Here is a 15,967-nt window from a genome sequence, read left to right as displayed (position 1 = left end):
GACCAAGTGGTTCCAGTTTAGCCCACAATATCTCTGACCAAGCCCACTCTGACTTCCAAGTGGACACACTTTAGCACGATAGTGGTTCTATATCAAACCACTTTGCTGACCAAGCGGTTCCAGTTTAGCCCACAATATCTCTGACCAAGCCCACTCTGACTTCCAAGTGGACACACTTTGACACGATAGTGGTTCTATATCAAACCACTTTGCTGACCAAGTGGTTCCAGTTTAGCCCACAATATCTCTGACCAAGCCCACTCTGACTTCCAAGTGGACACACTTTGACACGATAGTGGTTCTATTTCAAACCACTTTGCTGACCAAGCGGTTCCAGTTTAGCCCACAATATCTCTGACCAAGCCCACTCTGACTTCCAAGTGGACACACTTTGACACGATAGTGGTTCTATTTCAAACCACTTTGCTGACCAAGCGGTTCCAGTTTAGCCCACAATATCTCTGACCAAGCCCACTCTGACTTCCAACTGGACACACTTTGACACGATAGTGGTTCTATATCAAACCACTTTGCTGACCAAGTGGTTCCAGTTTAGCCCACAATATCTCTGACCAAGCCCACTCTGACTTCCAAGTGGACACACTTTGACACGATAGTGGTTCTATTTCAAACCACTTTGCTGACCAAGCGGTTCCAGTTTAGCCCACAATATCTCTGACCAAGCCCACTCTGACTTCCAAGTGGACACACTTTGACACGATAGTGGTTCTATTTCAAACCACTTTGCTGACCAAGCGGTTCCAGTTTAGCCCACAATATCTCTGACCAAGCCCACTCTGACTTCCAAGTGGACACACTTTGACACGATAGTGGTTCTATTTCAAACCACTTTGCTGACCAAGCGGTTCCAGTTTAGCCCACAATATCTCTGACCAAGCCCACTCTGACTTCCAAGTGGACACACTTTGACACGATAGTGGTTCTATTTCAAACCACTTTGCTGACCAAGCGGTTCCAGTTTAGCCCACAATATCTCTGACCAAGCCCACTCTGACTTCCAACTGGACACACTTTGACACGATAGTGGTTCTATATCAAACCACTTTGCTGACCAAGTGGTTCCAGTTTAGCCCACAATATCTCTGACCAAGCCCACTCTGACTTCCAAGTGGACACACTTTGACACGATAGTGGTTCTATTTCAAACCACTTTGCTGACCAAGTGGTTCCAGTTTAGCCCACAATATCTCTGACCAAGCCCACTCTGACTTCCAACTGGACACACTTTGACACGATAGTGGTTCTATATCAAACCACTTTGCTGACCAAGTGGTTCCAGTTCAGCCCACAATATCTCTGACCAAGCCCACTCTGACTTCCAACTGGACACACTTTGACACGATAGTGGTTCTATATCAAACCACTTTGCTGACCAAGTGGTTCCAGTTTAGCCCACAATATCTCTGACCAAGCCCACTCTGACTTCCAAGTGGACACACTTTGACACGATAGTGGTTCTATTTCAAACCACTTTGCTGACCAAGCGGTTCCAGTTTAGCCCACAATATCTCTGACCAAGCCCACTCTGACTTCCAAGTGGACACACTTTGACACGATAGTGGTTCTATTTCAAACCACTTTGCTGACCAAGCGGTTCCAGTTTAGCCCACAATATCTCTGACCAAGCCCACTCTGACTTCCAAGTGGACACACTTTGACACGATAGTGGTTCTATTTCAAACCACTTTGCTGACCAAGCGGTTCCAGTTTAGCCCACAATATCTCTGACCAAGCCCACTCTGACTTCCAACTGGACACACTTTGGCACGATAGTGGTTCATTTCAAACCACTTCGCTGACCAAGTGCTTCCACTTCGACCCAATTTGCTGTTCAAGTGGTTCCACTATATCCCACTTCGGATTTCACCTCTTTTTTTTTCACCTGGGACGGCAATCCAGAAGATGTGGGTTCGGGTCCTACAGCTGGCTAACCTTCTCAGTGACTTCCTTTTTTTCATTGTTCTGAGGCAGTTGAGGGTTGTGTGTTGTGTTGTCCTTTCTTGTGCGTTCCAGCCTCAGAACATCAATGCCCATCCTGTTCAACAGATGCCGCTTGCGGCGCCCCGTCGTATGAATGTGTGCGTGAGTGAGAAAACATGTAAGAGTGAAAGTGGAATGAGTGAGTGAGTGGATGTGTTTGTCCCTTCAATTGACGCAACCTTGGAAGTCGTTGGGGAGGTGTGTTAGCTTAGCTCATTGGTAGATTCCTGCATGGGCAATCCAGAAGATGTGGGTTCGAGTCCTACAGCTGGCTAACCTTTTCAGTGACTTCCTTCTTTCATAGCATATGCTGGAACCCCTGACGAGTTCCAAGCTTCTCGGGAGCCAGACGACAGGGTCAAGCGTGCACGGGAGGTCCTGCCGTGGAGATATAGTGCACGACGTCGGGCTTCACAGGGCGATCGGAGTTTGATGACGGTGAGAGGTTGGGAAAGCCACGGACGATGACCTCAAAATTTGATCTTGAAATGGGACGTACGGGCATGGGGCTCAGACGTGATGGTGGAGCAGGAGTTTCTTGTACAGTGAGACTTGCCCGGGTATCCAAGAGATGCTTGCTCATGTTGACAGTCCAAAGTGGGAAAGAAAGTCAGCACCAATAATGGCATGCGTAACTTGGGCAACGACGAACATCCACCCAAAGGTTCGTTGCAAACCAAGGTCGACGGTTTCCACGTTCCATTGGCAGCTTCAAGGAAGGTGGTGGAAGACGGCCGCTTCGTGTCGCTCTGTGATTTTGGGACAACGCTAACCTCGCGCTGGTGTAGATGAGGTACCAGACGCCAGTACGCCGGTCCATGACGAACAAGAGGGATGGGCGACGAGATGAAGTTACAGTCGACGAGATAGTTATTGCCTGGGCCGTTTCTCGCAAACGAGCACGGATGGATGCAGTTACAAGCGCGGTCTTCGAATGTCTCCAAACCAGAATGTGGCCAGAATGTCTCGTGATACCAGCGAAGTGTGCTGTTTGGGTTGTGACGACCTTGAATGGCTGTGGCGGCGACGGGATGACGGGTGTGGTCCGCGAGGACGTGAGAGGCTGGGACTGCGAGAACGAGGAAGCCGCAGGCTGGACGTGACGAGGTCGGTCAGCTTCTCTAAGTCCGTTCTCAGTCTGGCCAGCTCGGATTGTCCAGTGGACACGGTGGCTGAGGGTGGCATGGGGCTCATGTTGTCCGTAATCTTGTCAGCAAGCCGCGCCAAGGCTTCAATAAGTATGTCTTCGGAGCTCATCAAGATCATCCGAACGTTCGATGGAAGGCGCTGCAGGAAGAGCTCGCCCAAAAGTTATTGCATCCTGCGTAGGAGCTGGGACGGTTTGTGACCGCAAAGTTCTTCAGCGGTGATTGGCTCTTGAAGACGCCTCAACTCCGATGCTGTTGTGCGCTGAACAAGCTCTTGTCATAAGCCCCAGTAGCGGGTGCGCCATGATGATGTCGCGGAACTTGGCAGGCTCGGCTGGGGACATAACGAAGCTTGGTCAGATGGTTGACGATTGCACGGGTGGCAAACTGGGATTCGATGTGTGCGAACCACAGTACCGGGTTAGCAGGCCAGAATGGTGGGAGCTTCAAAGAGACTGTGCCGAGTCGGGAAGGCAGGACAGGCGCGTCGCCTTCGTTATAGGCTCCATGTATAGGCGCGGTAGCTACGTGGCGATGATGTCCAATGTTCGAGCCATCAAATATTGAGACGGATCCGGTCCGTTGGTCTATTCTGTCAGCTGCGCTGGTCGACTGCGCAATACGCTCATGCGCGTGAGCCGCACAGCGCTTCTCGTCGTCGTCGCTACACCCCGAATTATTATTATTCAAATTGGATAAATAGATTTTGTAAGTCTAATTGTGTGGTGACATGCTGCACGTGCCGCAGTGTAGGACTGTAGAACTTCGACCACATGGGGTTCCTTTGACGTGGGCCGGAAATCTCGACACACTATGCTGGAAGCAATGTTTACCTCACCTACATGGCTACTACTGAAATATTATTCTTATCTTTGCCTTTTGGCTCAGTTGTTCTTTCGGTTGTATTCTTGGCTCATGTTGTACCCCAGTCCTGTGCACTGCGTACATGGATAACTCGACAACGAATCGTGGTTTAGTATGATACTCTATCATAACTGATTGCTTGTGCGCGTTTATACGCAAAATATTTCACTGGTTTTAGTTCATACTCTTGCTTCATGGCAAGCATTTCTTTAAAATCCCAATGAAAAACATTTCTCGGTTTCTGTCGCCACTGAACACTCAGACGAGCTACTCGAGTACTTTAAAGTACTTTGCCCAGTATTGTGTACTTTGCTTTGCAATATAACACTCTGCACTGTACTTCAACTAACATTCATACAAGGCACTTGGTACTTTACTTTAAAGGTACCATGAAGATATCTTCAGAACCTACGTAAGCATATGCAATGCATTCGTGGGCGCTAATACAATGGCGGCGCGGGTATGAACCGATCACTGCACAGTAAATCCTTTTACACCTTTATTCGCTCAAAACAGGCGTATTCTGATAAAAACACTCCTTTCTATCCCGCAACCTGCGTAAAAAGAGCATCACTAAGAGTGCAATATCGACATACACCTAGTTTTATCCCATGTCGATCGTTAACGGGGTAAAGTGAGGTGTTGAAATAGGCATTTACGTCCTATAAACCTTTTTTACACCTCATTTGAACTGGAAATATGATGTTGAAAATGGTGTTTTAATTTGTGAAAGAAAGCTTATACTGCTTTCACAGCTCCACTCTGCAGTTAATCAGTTTAAAAACGATAGCTCGAGTTAAAAACATAGTATTTGACAGGGAAGGATGTCAGGAATTTATGTGGTACCCTTGACTCCTTGCAGGTGTACGTTCTAATTGCAAAGACGAATTCCCGCCACCGTTGCAAACGTTTTCCGCGGTACTACACTTAACGAACATGCCCCCAACTAAATGTATTTCAGTGTAGGATCCATCCGATACTCTAATATAGGCTACCGAGGGTCAGGGGCGGATTTAATGGGGCGACCGCCCCCCCCCCCCCCCACACGGCTGTATTTCCTATGTAGAAACCCTATCTCCTGGATGATGTTGTGCCGCAAAGCACGAAATTTCCTAAAGAGCGCACCCCCCCCCCCCCATGACAAGCCCTTAAATCCGCCCCTGCCGATGGTGCCCAGGTCTCTTCAAGCTTCGCCACTCACGCCTACGGGACCTAACAAGGCGTGCCTGTGGCGCATTGCGCACCGGGTTAGGTTGTACGATGAAACCACGCCTGGAAGTCTGCCGTGTTCAGGTTGGTACTTGCCATAGACGCAAGAACGTCGAACTGCATGTCTCGGTATGCTACCGCGGGATCTTGTATTACACTAGCCATTTGAGAGGGAGTATTTGCCACAAAACAGCTCAATCCTGAAAGGTGCTTTCAATAGAATACTCCTCATTTAACAGTGTTTTTGTTTTTAAACGCCCATTATAAGAGTGTTGTATGAGGAATACACCTAATTAAAGTGTGTTTTAGACGACACCCTTGATTCGGGTGTAAAGGAAACACCAAAAAGGTGTGCGCCATGGGACAAGCCATTTACGCCAAAAAAAAAAAGTGTGAAAAGTTTACGGTATGGTTAGAATAATAGATACATTAACTAAAAACGCCGGCTAGCAAAAAGGTGACTGCCGCAACCCGGCCGCTACCGGCGCGACGGATAAATTACATATGGCATCAGAAGTAGGTAAACTTCCCCACTGGCGAGCTTGCTTGGAGCAACCTTGGAGTGAGTAAATGGGCTCCAGGACGCCTTTAGGGAGTGTGTCGAGCGGATGCCCGCCGCTTTATTCGTGCGTGAACTGCGCCCACGTTGAATGCAATATGGCAAAAGTCGCATATACAGGGTGTTTATTTTTAGCCTTTACAGAATTTTTATTAAAAAATATATGAGAGCAGCATAGATGTTGTTTTTGCATTTGAGTTCTACGGCCAGGCAGACATCCTCTGGAAGAAAGTATGTAAGTATCAGATGCCTAATGGGGGGGGGGGGGACCTGAAATTGGTTAATTAACTTTTTAATTAGGGAATTTTGGGCAAAAGCGAGATAGCAGATTGAGAGACTATCCTCCTTGAACGCCATTCCACGTTTAAAAAGTTCTGAAACACGCACGTGCGTTAAAATATCTATCCCCGAATTTTGATATACAAATGAGCCGAAACCGAAAAAGCGTGCCTGAGGAGCGCATCACCCTCCCCGACGGAGGCTTGTCTGGGCCGGAAAGCGGTTTATCTGGCCGGCTGAGCGGCGCCTACTCAAATCATCGCCATTGCTCCAAAGCACGTGGCCCTCTGACGGGAAATGAGCGCTGTACTCGACGCGTTCCCGTTCGCCGCAGTTTCGGCCCATTTGCACATCAAAATTCGGGAATGGATATTTTAACGCACGTGCTTGTTTCAGGATTTGTTAAACGGCAAATGGCTTGCAACTAGGACAGTCTCTCAATCAGTCAACTTGCTTTTTTTCCGAAATCCCCCGATTAAAAAGTTAATTAATGGAATTTTGGGTAGTTAGTCATCTTTTGGTTGCACACTTTCTTCGAGAGGATGTCCGCCTGGCCGTAGAACTCAAACTGGAAAATCCACATCTATGCTGCTCTCATAGTTTTTTTGTTTAAATAAAAATTCTGTAACGGCTAAAAATAAACACCCGTATTTGAGATCAAAGTCATCCTTGAGAACCATTCTGCACCGAGAACTACATTTTTTGGGGAACTTCTCCATGCTCCCTTTAAGTACAAACATTCAGGTACTGACTTCGTGCTGCAAGAACTTGTCTGTAACCCTCAATCTCAAAACCTCAAAAACTTCTCTCTCTCTCTCTCTCTTTTCAACGTAGTGGGTAAGAAAATGACCGAAGGTCGGTTTTCCGGACGGCTAATCCAAGGCAGCCTGTATGTCTTCCTCTGCCTTGGCATCGTGCTGGTGGGGCTTGGCCTTGGGCTGGCCTACGACCCTCTTCTGCTTATACTATCCGCTGGGGCCATGCTGCTACTGCTGGCCTATCTCCTATACGTGACACTGCGTCGACGACCTTTCCCGGTATGTCCTATAGTATGTTAAGACTCTGAGATTTAGAACTGGCAGGTTCTTTGCAGAAACAACCGCCATTGTTCTTTGCCGGCCGCCGCAAGATCTCTGCTGCGCAGGAGAACGTCGAAGAACCGAGAGGCCACAGTCCAGTAAATCAAGAATCAGCCAGCAATAAGACATACATCGTGCTCAAGTGATACAAATGTGCTCAATGTAACATTCGCATTTACTTACAAAGTTAAGGGTAGCAGTGTCGCTATAGCAGGAAAATCAGTCATTCCACAATTTCTACCAGCACTTCCTGTAGCTGAGCAGCAAAGGAAGTATCATTTGGGTCAGGGATATTCCCATCATTTTCATCTCAGGGGGTGGGTGGGAGGTGTCTCGTACGGATATATCCCAATCCTATAACATATCTATTATCTATGATATGTTATGTATATATATATATATAACTTCCCCGCGTTATAATGTTATATATATATAACATATCCGCTGGTTTTGTGGCGTTTTTGACCTTACTGGCCGACAGCTTGGGGGTTGTTGCAAGATTTGGGGGTCATTAGGGGGTGCTGGGAAAATCGCTGTTTGGGGTCATTGTAGTTGAATACTTTGTAAAAATTGAATTCATGTGTTGAGAGGCTCACGGTTTCACGACGTTGTCCTCTCTGATTTTGCACCCCGCCCCACTGCCGCAAGCACTAGCGTACATCTCGCATCAGGGTTAACTTGAAAGTCCTGCGGACCCTAGTGGTTCTTAGTAGAAATAACGGCGGAGAGTGTTTTGGTCATCTATTTACAGTTATAGGGGCGACCCTCGTTATGAAGGCGTTGTTTTCTGCTTCCCGCTTCGCAGGCTGGATGGGTGTTCAAGTTAACTTTGACGCGAGCTGGATAATATTTCGGTAGTAGGGGAAGGTGGGGCAAGATGAAACAGAAATTTGCAACTAAACATGTAATTTTTATTTTTCGTGTTTTTCAAAAGAACTAGCCATAGGCACATTCGCAGGGGTCTAGAGCTTCTGACCTGTAAATGCAGAACGGACGTAGCCGGTCTCAAATAAACATAGAACGAAAATGCTGATTGTTTCATCTTGCCCCAACCCTCGGGGCAAGACGAGACACGCCGTGGTAGTGAGCTATACAAATTAGTTTTTGCATTCCAAGTGGACAAAGTAAAGCCCGTGGGCCCGTACACAGCCCCCTAGAGCCAACCGCCCACATAATGTGCAATAAAAGCACACAGAACCAGGCTATTTTGCTCTACCGTCTTTTGCATCGCCAGTCTGATGTGTCGCTGGTCGGTCGCTTTTGCCCGGGCTTCTGCTTTGCTGGAAATATCCTAGGAAACAGGGAAGTTTGCTAAAAAATCCTAGACCATATGCAAAAAAGAAATGTCTGAGAAACAAGCTAAACGCCAACTAATAGTTGTCTTATCTGTTTCTAAATTATATTAAATTTAAATTGCATTCAATTTAAATTATATTAAATTGTCGCGTCTTGCTCCGTGCATATCATCGGATCCATTAATTTTTCTGTTCAACATCGGATAACCAAGACTGCCAATATTTTGCATATATCTATTTTAATGAATAAATAAATAGGATGTGAACTTACAGTGCCAGAATAAGCCTGCGAAACGCTGCTGCACAGATAATAAGAAAAAGGACTATGGAAAATCGCGCGTCTTTTGCGGGTCTCCACATTCGTGGCAGAAGTAACTGATTTTTTTCCTCTTCAACGCATACACCAACCCGGACAATTCTTGCGCGCAATAAAGCGGACATTGAGAGCCACCTATGGGTAAAGTTTCAAGCGCATGGAGCAACGCGTCTCTGAGACAGGCGGCGTCGAGCAAAAAATGTCGCGTCTTCCCCGTGTCTCATCTTGCCCCACCTCACCCTATACGGCCGGGAAAATAAAAGTCTTGCTGAATGGGGTCAATGTACGTAGAAGAGCGACATCACTAATCGGCACTACCATTGTGCTGATTTCCGAATTTAATTTCCTCTTAACACTTTAGAACTCGCTCTTTCCTTATGCGCTGCATTCTCTAATTCTCGAAGCACTCTTCGCACCAATGTACAGAGTAGGTTCATAATGATTGATCAATGGTTACTGATATTTTTTAATGTAGAACAGAACTGTGCAGGAAAATATTGGCAAATGCAGAGAAAAGCTTTTCTACTCACATGTTACTTTCTGGACACTCGTCAATATTTTATGAGTACGTTGTCACAGAGGCCAAATTTTTATTACATGTACGTAGCTACCTATCGTGTCATATCATTAGGGTAAAAAGATTGGTCAAAGAACACAGTCGGCCTGTTTGTATAAAAGTTGAGTTGGTGTCTCAGACTTGAACAGCTGCGGCAGAGCAGCGAGCGCGCGCTCAATGCACTGCCAAGGCTATTGAGATTGAGTCTCTACTCAACTTTTATGCTAACGCGCTTTCAGCCAGGTCACGCAAGAGGTCGTGGGGAATCACGGGCCGATGCGATGCATTTAGCCCGCGTCGTGGGATAGCGACATGTTGAAGATCGGGCGTACATGGCAAAGTGGCCTCATGAAGAAGGAGACTCGTCATTAATATTGTATTCTGTACAATTTCAGAGCTTGCTGTGACAGATCAAGGTATCAATCAGAACTGTCATTTGGGCCTGTTAGTGATTGACTGAGTTAATAATTCTAAAACTTACAAATAAGTATCAGTTTATCTTAGTGGTGCGTTGTTGTTGTCCATGTCGTTGTTCATGTTTGTCAGCTTTAGCGCTTTAGATCATAAACTCAAAGTATCAATTCCTCCAATCACAGGCGTTTGCTAGGTGTTTGCTAGGGGTTGGCTAGAAGTTGCTGTGATTCGACACAATTCACCGTTGGTTTGTCAAAATGCTCCTAGTACGGCCCACACTAGAGAGTTTTAGTATACCGGCCATAGGCTACCGGTTGGGCCGGTATTGACGTCATGCCTTCTCTGCGCAAGCGCGAGCGGAATACCGGCCTCCCGGTCCTACGGGCCGCCGGTCGGAGGGGCGAAATACCGCGCAGCCTACCGCCAGCGTACCGCGCGCTTCACCGGCGAGATCGACAGCAGCGCCGCCGCTCTCCTTCCCGTCTCCGTGCGTCGCTACTTGTGAAATGTCGCGGTAGAGTCGCGCTATACTAAACGAGCCTGTTATACCGGAGCCGGGGACTGCGGTAGCCTACCGGTCACCGGTAGCGGTATACTAAAACTCTCTATTGTCCGACCCAGAGAGCATCCCTTCCCCTCGCACTGTACGTTTCGTAAAAGAAGTTGCACCATTTGTCACCCGATTTCCAGTGTACTATAATTAGATTCAATGCAATTTATTTACTTATCTATTGTACCCTCAAGGTTTATTAGCAATTATTCGGCGTAAGAGCCGTATTCATAAGCATAAGATCCGGTGCTCGTATTGTTCCTTCTTTTTTTTTTTTTTTTTTTTTTGTCCACGGCATGTATGCGGTTTGATTGCGTAACTTCTCATTGGCCTATAAGAGCCTAGGTTGAATACTGCTGTGCCGCACGTGCCCATACGTTATGTCAAAAATTACAACTCTCGATCCCACGGAATTCTGAGCACGTGTTCTTAGGCTGACTGGCGCACTGAGTTTCATGTTATCAGGATTACCCTAGACACATGCACTCACTGCAATGCCACCGAACATAGGAATAAATTTATTTTTCCTCTTTCTGTCTCTCTCGTCCACCTCTTTCGTCATGTATCGACGGGCTCCTATATGGGCCTGGCTGTGCACGCTCCATCCTTCCCGGTGTGGGGTTGCATTTCAAAACACTGTCAATGGTTGCCAGCCGGTATTGTCCATTAAGATGAGTGTAGTTTTGATTATTTGTTGTTTGTGTGCTCTCTGCGGTTCTTGTATGGGATCTAGTATAAGGTTGGTGCCGTTGGTGGAGGGCCAGGAAAGCCTGTCGGTATCATCACACGGCGATTTGTGCGCTTGAAATTCTTGAACCGTGACCACAATCAAATGACTTTGGTGCCCCCGTGTACTTCATCACTTCAGTAGTACTTGGGTACTACCAGGGCCGGATTTAAGCGGGCGGGGGGGGGGGGGGGCAGGCGACCGCCTCTCCCACAGGAGCATGAGGTCGAGTGGACCAGTCATGTATGTCTTTCATAAGAACTAAATTTTTCTGCGTCTTACGAAATTTGGCATAATTATCCCCTATGTCCCTCGATTGCCGTATAGTGTCACACAGAAGCACAAAAGTGACTGTCGGTTATCGTTCTTCCACTTTCACTATCTTTCCAGAAACCAAGTAGCCCAATCTCGCTATCATTACGGACGTCAGGGGGAGGTGCATTACTAGTCGATTGACACTTTTTTTCGACAGAAGTGAAAGAGCACAGACAAGCCGGTGCATATTGAGAGCTCGAACAGTGTCAGAGAAATTTCTTTCCTTCCGTGTCCCCGGTCCCAGCCCTCATATTCACTTAGTGCTGATCCGGAGCACTCTCAACAGAAGGGCAGGAGAGAGCGTAGCCGTCTCGTAGCCGACTCAAGCACTCGGAGGCAAATATTCCTGATCTTATTCGCTCATGCCAACTATCATTGGCTCGAGGTGGCACAAGTGCGCCAGGGGGGGGGGGGGGGGGGGGGGTTAGGACGGACGCGGCGTAAAAGCATTACCTCACTCTACAAGCTTTGAGATTGATTTCTTTTTTTTTTTATATATTGAATTTTGAGATCTGGGATTTCGAACACTGGAATATCGTGGCATAGCCCTCGTCCTCTGTCTTTCCGCATGCTAAGCACCACGCTAAATATGAAAAAAAAAAAAAAACTAATCAGTTCCGTGCACAATTGGTCTAGATCCTCCCAACCATACTGTGTGGTGCAAATCTTATCTTTTTTCCTTTAAATAAGGAGATGTGTCCAGGTATAGAACACTTATGTAACAAAATAGACTACGCTGCGGCGATCCGGAAGACCTAGACCACATGCTTCTTTTTTGCCCGCGCTACCAACCTTCCAGAACCCAACTTTCAATCTCTCTCAGTCAGCTGGACTCGCACCCTCTCACTATGTCAAAATTGCTTAGTCTTCCTTATGAAAATGATTTTCTAGTTTCTATACAAGACCTATAGAGAATCTATCTATCGTGTCTAGTGTGAATCTTGTGCATAGGAAATAGATAGAAGCTGTATAGGGTTTTTAGCTGGTAAACTCTATACAGTTTCTATACAGGATTCAGACTCTAGAATGTATACATTTTCTATACAGTCTCTATAGAGCTAATACTATAGCTGCCCCGAAAGATCTTATTTACGAACATGTGCTACTTGTTTTTTGCTGTACATTTGAAGAACAACTAATACATGTGATGTGTGCATGTATGAACACGGATACAAATGCTAATAGCAATATTGTGACTTATCACTTCAGACAACGTGAACATTTGCCGTTTAGTACTTTTTAATGTTGCACTTGAAGAACTGCTGCTTCTACACTGTCAGGGGAAAAAGTATAAAAAGCGTATGTATAAAAAGGTAAACGAGGGCGGAAGTAATATTTTTGTACATATTTCAACTGTCTATACCATCGTTTAAACCAAGTGTAACTCACTGATCGCAGTAGCTAATCGTATATCGTATCGTATCTATATATCTATCTATGTATCTATAATCGTATATATATATCATTAATTTGGTGTGGAGATTGTGCTGGTCTAGTTCGAGTAATTTGAATAATAAACACAGTCCTTAATGCAGTAATATATTAACAGCTGGAGGAAATGCTTTCAGTGACTGTTATTCGCTACTGAAATAACAATCTATGCGTGCTCCCCTCGGGTGGTGATCGAAATAAACCGTCCAAAATAAATCGTTCCGAAATAAATCGTGCTGAAATAAACCGTGTCAATATAAATCCTAGTAATACTCCCACGGTGTTCAAAATCTCGCTACCTGCGAGAAAACCACCGCCAGCTATCCAGACACCGAGTGCCGGTCGCCAATAGCCACAGGAGCGGTGATGGCCCGCACCCTGTGCCCACGTGAAGAGCAGCCGGCACGCAGGCAATAAGAATGATTTTCTAGTTTCTATACAGGACCTATACATAATCTATTTATCGTATCTAGTATCAATTTTCTGCATAGGAAATAGATAAAAGCTGTATAGGGTTTTTAACTGCTAAACTCTATACACATTCTATACAGGATTCAGGAACTAGAATGTATACATTTTCTACACAGTCTCTATAGAGCTAATACTAGGCGCCGAAAAGGTCTTTTTTAGGGACATGTGTTACTTGTTTTTGCTGTACATTTGAAGAACAACTAATACACATGATTTGTGCATGTATGGGCATAGATACAAATGCTAATAGCAATATTGTGACTTATCACTTCAGGCAACATTTACCGTTTATTACTTTTTAATGTTGCACTTGACGAACTGCTGCTTCTACACTGTCAGAAGAAAAGGTATAAAAAGTGTATGTGTCAACCAGGGCGGAAGTGCCATTTTTGTACCTATTTCAACTGTCTATACCATCGTTTAAACCAAGTGTAACTCACTGATAGCATGTAGCTAATCGTATCGTACGGGGCTGGCTCCATGCATGCGCAACGTGCAGCACCGCATTAATTTGGTGTGGAGATTGTGCTGGGTTAGATCGAGTAATTTGAGTAATAAACACAGTCCTTAATGCAGTAATATACTAACCAGTTGGAGGAAATATTTTTTGTGGTTGTTATTCGCTACCGAAATAACACTATGCGTGCGCTCCTCACCCGTGTGGTTGCATCTCTAGCTAAGACGGCTCCACATGTGGCCTAGCCATTTCGTTGCGTGTTTTATTAGTATCTGTTCCTCTGCAAACACGTCACAGGCGTGAGCGTGTGCAAGCGTATTTCTTCGGTTTCTTTTTCGTTTCTTTCTTTCTTTCTTCTTCTTCTTTTTTTTCTTTTTTTTTTTTTTGCGGTTTGGAGTTTTGCGCAGTGGGTGGGATGTGGTGGTGAAATAAATGGAAAGTTCCTGGTTTTTGGAATACAGAAGAAGATTATCGAGCTACTACCATCGGCTCCCTGTTCAAAATTCTTTCGTAACCCGTTTCGTGACGCACCATCTATTGACAGTAAAGTCCACTTCATATAGTACATAAATACAGTCAGTATAGAAAAATGAGGCAACTTTGTGTCCTACATGAACACAATCTGTGTAGAAAAATGGGGCAACTTTCTATCCTATGTCTAACTACTTTGTTTTCAATGTATATATAAATGCTTTATCTATTTTCTATCCGATAGTATTCCCATTTATTCATAGAAACTCCATTCGGAGTAGATACAAGTTTTAATCTACTTCTTATATGCTCTATCTAGGGTTCCCTACCTCTGAACTTTTTGGACACCATGACTTCGTTACCTCATTGTGAGGCATTATTGCATTTCACCACATTACCGCCAGCACTGGGGTAGAGCATCGTCCCTGGCGATGAAACTCCCCAGTCATTGTCATTAAAATAGAGTTGTTGTTTTGTTCAATACTTGTTTAACTCTGTACATATAAATATGAAGAGCACTGTAAATTCTGAGCCCTTTCTTCCAGGCAATTATTGTGTAATTCAGCTTAAAAAGTGCTACTGGAAGGCAAGGAGCGCAAGGCACAAAATAGGAAAGCATATATGTCAACGTGACCAGTAAAAGAGGGAAAAGATGAATTTGTTGAGTCAGAGAAAGGACTGCAACGGAAGGTTCTTTATTGCCGGCTGGGTGCCAACTGAACTGGATCAGGGTGGCCGAGTAGAATGGCCAAAGGCTGGCGCGTAACACGAGGGGCGTGCAAAACTCGATGTGCCTGCGCACGGCGCACGCCATCTGTGTCGTCTGCTACAGGGCCCTCCCGCTGGAGACAGCTCAGGCTGTCCGGCCACGAGACGTGCTTAGAGCGGCCGGGTGCAGAGGAGCGGCTGTTGGGAGCGACGGACGACGAAGAACCGGGCGCATAGGAGGCGACAATGCCGGGGTTTTCGAGATACGCCGGTATCAGCCGGTCGACTGTGGCGGTATCCTCTTTCCCGTTTACCAAAATGCGGTACGTTTTGTCGTTCCTGGCGAGGACAGGATGTGGTCCGGAGTAAGGCGGAGAGAGGGACTTGCGCACCGAGTCTGTCCGCAGGAACACGTGGGTTGCCATAGGCAGGTCTTGGGGGATGTAGTATAAGGTTGTCATGGCCATATCTATCCTGGGGGCTTAATCGCCTCATCGTCGTTACGGTCGTTACAAGCTAACGAGTGACAGGAAATTCAAAAAGGCGGGCGGGAAATTTAAAAAAAGGCACGGCACTCTTCGCGCGATACGTGTAGGCCGTGGTACACGTCACGCGCAATGTGTCACGTGCCCACCTTTTTGAATTTCCCGCCACTCGTTAGCTTGTACCGACCGTAACGACGATGAAGCCCCTGTTCTCTTTTTCTTTCTTTCTTTTTTTATCACTGCACTGATACCTAGTGCATATCCGTTTTGGTTGCTTCAACTGGAATGCATATTTTTCCCCTTTTACTGCTCACGTTGACATAGACATATCTGCTTTCCTATTTTGTGCCCTTGTTGGCGACAATCGGTTGACAAGGCGCAGTCTACGCAAAGCGTACGCATGTACGTGTACTCGCGTTGTTACAGCCACAAAATTACGTAGGAATGGCACAATCATGTTCTCACACACTGAACAGAGTCCTGTGTACACATTCTTGGGTCATGGTCGGACCCCTCACATCTGATGCAAGGCCTACGAGTTGTTGCTGAGTTCCTCTCCAGCACTGGACTAATGGACGAACTCTTTTCCGTCATCATCACTTTCTCATCTCTTCCACAAGCACAATGGGGCA

General features: G+C 46.0%; 1 long non-coding RNA gene across 1 annotated transcript in view; it reads left to right on the top strand.

Moving 5' to 3' along the window:
• Positions 1–6,936, top strand: part of LOC135397790 (uncharacterized) — a 33,017-nt gene extending 26,081 nt beyond the window's left edge. The window contains exon 3 of the long non-coding RNA XR_010423756.1: positions 6,895–6,936. This is a non-coding gene — a long non-coding RNA (uncharacterized LOC135397790). The remainder of the gene's footprint in view (positions 1–6,894) is intronic.
• Positions 6,937–15,967: the final 9,031 nt, after the last annotated feature.

Source organism: Ornithodoros turicata, chromosome 6, assembly GCF_037126465.1.
Source record: "Ornithodoros turicata isolate Travis chromosome 6, ASM3712646v1, whole genome shotgun sequence".
Classification (NCBI taxonomy): domain Eukaryota; kingdom Metazoa; phylum Arthropoda; class Arachnida; order Ixodida; family Argasidae; genus Ornithodoros; species Ornithodoros turicata.
The sequence above is the reverse complement of the archived record's forward strand: the minus strand, read 5'-3'. Positions and strand labels throughout refer to the sequence as shown.